Here is a 6148-nt window from a genome sequence, read left to right as displayed (position 1 = left end):
GTCGGGCCGCGGCCGCGCCGGCGCTGAGGGCGGTGCAGATCTCGCGAGACCGCGGGAAGCGCGCCGGGGGCTGAGCGGGCGGGAGGGGCTCTGAGGGGGCGGGAACGAATGTCTGAGGGGGCTGAGGGAGGGACGTCTTTTTCCTTTCCAAGAAGTTCTTTTCTCTCAAAATATTCCAGGAATGGGAGAAAAAAGGCGATTAAGTCACAACTTGGCAGCACTGCAGAGGTTGCTGAGTTATTTCCCTCTGGGTTAGAGGCTGTTGGTGCTACAGAAAAGCCGCTTAATGAAACTTTTTTGCCCGTATGATGTAACGACCTGAGGGGTGAGGGATGGGGATGAATGGAAACAGCTCGCCATGAGATTTTATAATAGTTAAATTACAATTTATAGAAACAGGTTTTGCAGAAAAGCACTTAAACTCCTCCTGAGCAATTATGTTTTGTGGTTTAGATGAGTTGGATGGGCCAGGTTTGATGGGCTTGGAGCAACCTGGTTTAGTGGAAGGTGTCCCTGCCCATAGCAGGGGGTTGGAATGAGATGAGCTTTCAGGTCCTTCCAACCCAAACCATTCTGGGATTCCGTGTTCTGATTTTTCCTGAATTACAGAAGAAAATCCAAGGCTGGGTTCATAGTTTTATACTTGCGAATGTGGTTAAAAGACATTGTGGTTCCACCTATGTGGTTCCAGCTATGCTCCCAATAAAATTTAGCTCATGATTGCTTTATATGCAGTAGCATTTACAGTACAGTCGGCCTGTAATCAACACGTAAAATTTTAATATTATTATATCTCATTGGACCATTCTCACTGTAGTTTGGACATGTATAGCTACATCGTGTTTTTCAGGGCAACATTTGGCCAACTAGCGCTTTGTGGGTTTGCTGGAGAAAAGTCCTTTCAGGGATCAAGGATTCCTAAAAGACGAAATAAAATTAAAAAAAAAAAAAATCCCTCATAGTTCCAGCACATTCCATGGTCCCAGTGGTGGTGGGAGTGGGGTGAGGGGGAAATGGACACCCAGCAGTGGTGCTGCTTCCCCTGGCAGAGCAGAGGTCGGGGAGGGTTCTGCTTAGGGGAACTCTTTGGGATGAAAACACAAGGGATTGGTGGATTCATCCGAACACAAACCTAATTCTGATACTTATATCCATGGATTTGGTGAAACCGAATGCTTGGGAATGCTTTCAGTTCTGAGATAAAACACGCCAAAAATACGTCAGTGTAATGTGTTATAAACAGTACGTTCGTTACCAAGTTCCCAGCACTGTATTTACATCCCTGCTCCTTGTTTTAGTGACACAGAAAACACGTGGTGGAGAAATTCAATATTCCAGGAAGGAAGGACTCTTGCCCCAGAGCCACTCTGGCAGCTGCCAGTGGGCTGGAAATTGCATCACGGTGCTAATGACAGAATATTAATGAAGTGTTTGACCTTCGACATCCTTGAGTGCAGAGCGAGGTGCCAAGGAACGGAACCAGCCGTTGGTCCGTGTGGGAATATTGTACAACCCACAGTACCGGGAAAACAGTTTCCTCTCGTGTTTGTCACTTTCCCTTTGAAAAGGAGAGACAGGGAGCAGAGTCTGGTGTCAGAGGGGATCTGTGTCGGAGTGCCCTGATGTGACCGCTGACCCTGGGCCAGGACACGGCCCTGGGACTTTGCCAGGGCTGCTGCCTGTGGGGACCGAAGGGAGGTGGGGGAGAGGGGCCCTGCCAGCCCAAACAGACAGTTCTGGTCACCACATACAGCCCCCAGCCAGGCAAAAAATAAATAAATCAACCCAAAACCTGAGGTGTCGCGATGCAGTCATCTAAGTGGAACAGATTCCACAATTCTCCCTGCTCTCCTCTATTTTCTGAATGTTTTTTCTTGTAAGAAGTGAGACTTCTAATGTACAAAACATGAACAGACTGTTGTACCTATTTCTAAGCAATAATTAGGATTTGATGACAGCTGAAAGACACGCAGCTTATCTTGAACTCCTGTAATATATATTCTTTAATAAGGCTTTATCTTTTCTTCCCCGGTGAAGAGTGATTTGCAGAGAGAGAGCAACTTTGAATGGAACAGTGAAGTACCTGATGGGGTAACTCAGCTAAGAGAAAGTATTCAAAATGTGATGATAACATGGCCCAAAACTCACGGCTATTTTTAACAGAAGGAATAAGTTGCTGGTGATGTACGTGATACCATCCCTCTGCTCGGAGCTGCAAAGGGGTGTCCTGTGGCCTGGCAGGTGTTACAGATGTGTGACCCTCAAAAAACAGGGGAATAAAAAATGGGGAAAATACTGATGTTAATTTGTATGCTAGGAGTGATTTTGTCTGTTTTTCAGAGTATCCATACTGTGCTTCGTTCAGTGCTTTACTCAATCTGTGCCTTGGTCACATGAGGGCCTGAGTCCTGATCTCAGTCTGCAGCCCCAAGACTTTCTCAAAACCTACTCCTCTGGGGAGCTTCACATATAAATCCTTGTCTGGCACATTTCACATGATCCTTTATGATCTATAAGCAAAACAGATACATGATTTCAGTGCCTGCATACTGCAAATCCACCACCACAGTGTATCCCAGTGTTCTTCCAGAACCTCCAGCCTCAGTTTACAGTTCATTGCACCTCCAAGTCAGTCTTGCAATTCATTACTGCTGGACAAACACGTCCACGAATGTGGGCTTAAAATAACCCCTGGTTGGTATCTGTCACAGGCTATTCTTTGGGCTGCTGGAAATAGCTGTGCACGTCACCCAATGTATGGGTCATCAGCCTATTCTGGGATATTCAAATAGAAATGGGCTTTGTGATCCCCTCAGCTGAGGGATCTGGGATATCAGGTTGCCCAGAACTCTGTTCTGACTCATACCACATATAACCCAGTTCTCTGAAATCCTGCCTGTCTGTGCTTCCAAAGGTTACATGGGAGCCGGGTTCTACCAGTTCTGTTATCTCAAGAATTTTCAGATAAATAAATGTGAAAAAGATAAATTTCCCTTTTATTCTGGTTTCCATAGTTTTCCATCAAACTTGTAAGATAATTAGATTTCCTGTGTTTACAAATTAAGCCAAGCCAAACAAACCCCACACCAGCCAACTGAACATTCCCAAAGAAACATAATAAATGCAAAGAGAAAAAAAGGAGGAAAGCGGCTACAAAACCAGTATTGGAAAGTGATGGGCACTGTAGCAACAAAGGCATAAGTCTAAGGAATATATAAATTATTTGAAACAATTATTTGTTCCTGGATGCTGTGTATCGCACATACATCATCACTGGATAATTAAGGCTAGTTCATAATTTTGCATGTATTTCTTAACACTGGAAATTAGTGCCCTGGAGCAGTCTTTCTGAATGGGTTTTAAGCATTAAGATACTTCTCAGCCTGTTGGACCGCGGAATGTGGCAGAAAAATGCAAGAGGCTTCATTTGGACACCGTGCAATTAGTGTGTCAGCCTCCCTATGGAATTCTAGGGCACTGAACAAAGCTGCGAGTCCAGCAGACAGAATTTGTAACTTATTGATAAAGTAAGGGTGGGGTCATCTGATTTCAAAATATGAAACAGTGGGTATGTTAAAGAAAATAAAATTATAAATGCTCCATATGAGTGTACATCCCTTCACAGAATGCAAGAGTTTAGGAGAGAAATTTTTAAATTGTGATTAAATTTCTCGATGTGATAAAAAAAATATCAGTGAAACACCGCATGATCCCAGTGACTGGAGTAGTAAGACTGGAATTAAGTTCAGTGGTACAAAGATTAAGGTCACGGGCACATGAACTAAGAGCAAAAAACCTGGAAGCACTTCAGTAGGAAATAATAGCAGAGGAGAGTGACCTGCATCTGACCTGGCTGGTCAGGGGGTGGAAAGTAAGCACGTGGGGATGGCAATAAGTAATTAAATCAAGGAATAGCTAACAACAAATGGATAAACCAACTGATCACCCATAAATTAAACCAGAAAGCAAGGGGATCCTGGAGCAATTGGAGCAATCCAGCTCTGGAAAGTCTGCTAAGGAGAGCTGGGGGAAGAAAACTGTTAAATACGGCTCAGCCCAAGTGTAGAGATGGGATTCTGTGAAACAGTTCCCACATAACTGGAAGCAGCAGGAGTACCTGCTGGGTAACTTTGAGCTCTGTCATCCCAAAACATACAGATCCTAATAGAGGGAGGATTGAGGCCACAGTCTGTCCTTGCCATGCCCTTTTCCATGGGGCCAGTGCTTGTGCTGCTCATGGACTGGGAGCTGGGCCATGAGCCCATCCCGGATGGGTGAAACCCTGTGGACAGGAGCTCAGCCCAGATTTTCTCCACCCAGACTATCCACAAGCCTCCTAAAAGTTCCGGAATTTTGTGTGCTGTGCCCACACATGGTGTGGGTGAAGCCTTCCCCTCTCACCCTGTGTGGGTTGGGAGCGCTGCCCCATCCTGTGCCCTCTGCCTGCTGCTGAGGCTCCTTTGAGTGCACCAGGCTGCTGGCGCTCTGCCCAGGAGAGGAAAACATCGGAATTTGTTCTGGATCCACGTCATCCATTCCACTGACACAGCTAATGATGTGAGATCCCACAAACCGCACACCCGGGTGACGTCCCCGCTTCGTCGACGTGCTTCACGCTCCACTGGGAGACATCTGGGATCTGGTGACACAGGGACGTGCTCAGTGTTTGCCAAAATGTGAGCTGAGAATCCAAAAATAGGGCAGAGATTTCTAGGCTGGTGCAGGGAACAGTCCCCAGCAGGCACTGGCTAAGGGCACACAGGATAACAGTCTCATAGCAACACTCCCCCCTCTTGGACAGGGGAGTTCATCCTCACCTCACAGCTCATCAATTTAGTTCATTTTCATGCATTCTAATAACAAAGCCTGTTTTTTACTTTTTATTTTGAAGGGAACCGTGGTTGAGTGTCCGTATAGATTATAGATTTTTGGGATGCATTGTCCCTTTCAGTGAACTTTGACAATAGCTGACCTAATGAAGACTATTCTGATTTGAGGCTCCAGAAGGTTCCTTCATGTGAAGGAACAATTCAAACCAGTTCTATCTTTTTTCTTTCAGCTGTACCATCCTTTAACTGTCTGTTTATATGGTGGATACCAATGGAGTCTGGAATTATGCAAGCCTGGAATTCTAAAACATAGAGCTGGGTCTGCTCTTAGTTACTGATACAAATATTGAGTGTCTGCATTGATTTTACTAGAACAGACTGACATCCATACTGGCATTAAGTTTAGATATATTATAAATACTTTTTTTACCCCCAGATATTTCCTTATCTGTTGAGTAGTTGAAACAAATCCTTTTTGTGACTCTGCTGGAAGACGAGACCCTTTCTACCACACAAACATCATGCCAGCAATGAACACATGAAAACTGTGTTCAGCAATTTTTGCTGCGAGGAAAATGTGCAGAAGAGGGAATGAGGGAACCCATCTTGCTTGGGAAGTTAAGAGACAGAGAAACATAAAGATTTTGAGCTTATGTTGCTTTATTTTTTGCCTAGGAAGGGATTCCCATATTTCTGATTCTCATAAGCAAGTCATCTGAAATATCCCAACAGATGGGATCTCACCTGGTGTTCCCTCCTCTGATGTGCTAAAACATGCTGTGATGAGGCTGGTCCCTGAAATCACCATCACAACGTGGGAAAACCATCACAGAAATGGTGTCCAGGCCATGCTCCGGCAGGAAATGGGAGTTTTCCTCTTCATGGCACTTGTCAGGGCCCAGCAGGGACCGTGTCCGTGCTCAGGTTCACTGCAGCGAGTGCTCATTTCACTTGGCTGTTCTAGGTTTGCTTTGTGATGAAGAGAAGCATTTGGATTTTAATGTTTTTAAGCTGGCCGGTTTTAAGGAAAGCTCTGTAGGTGAGATAGCAACTTCCATTAGGAAATACAGTTCAGATGGATCTGGGAATTGTAAGGCCAATCTTTCGTCCATCCATCGGCCAGGGCTGCAGCCCCCAGCTATTCCAGCAGCAGTATTTCTGTCTCTCACATCATCTCCTCATGTCTCTGGCAGGGTAGGAGAGATTTTGGCACGACAAAGAAGAGGAGGAGCAGCGGGAGCTTTCTGACACCCGGCAGGCAGCTCCTTGGGAATCTGTGCCAGCTGGAACGAGCAGGGCAGCCAAGGAAGAGCCACAAG

The sequence above is a fragment of the Pipra filicauda genome, unplaced genomic scaffold, assembly GCF_003945595.2.
Source record: "Pipra filicauda isolate LSUMZ 115617 unplaced genomic scaffold, ASM394559v2 scaffold3_size10097308_pilon, whole genome shotgun sequence".
NCBI classification, from domain to species: Eukaryota; Metazoa; Chordata; class Aves; order Passeriformes; family Pipridae; genus Pipra; species Pipra filicauda.
Note: the sequence above shows the minus strand (reverse complement) of the source record.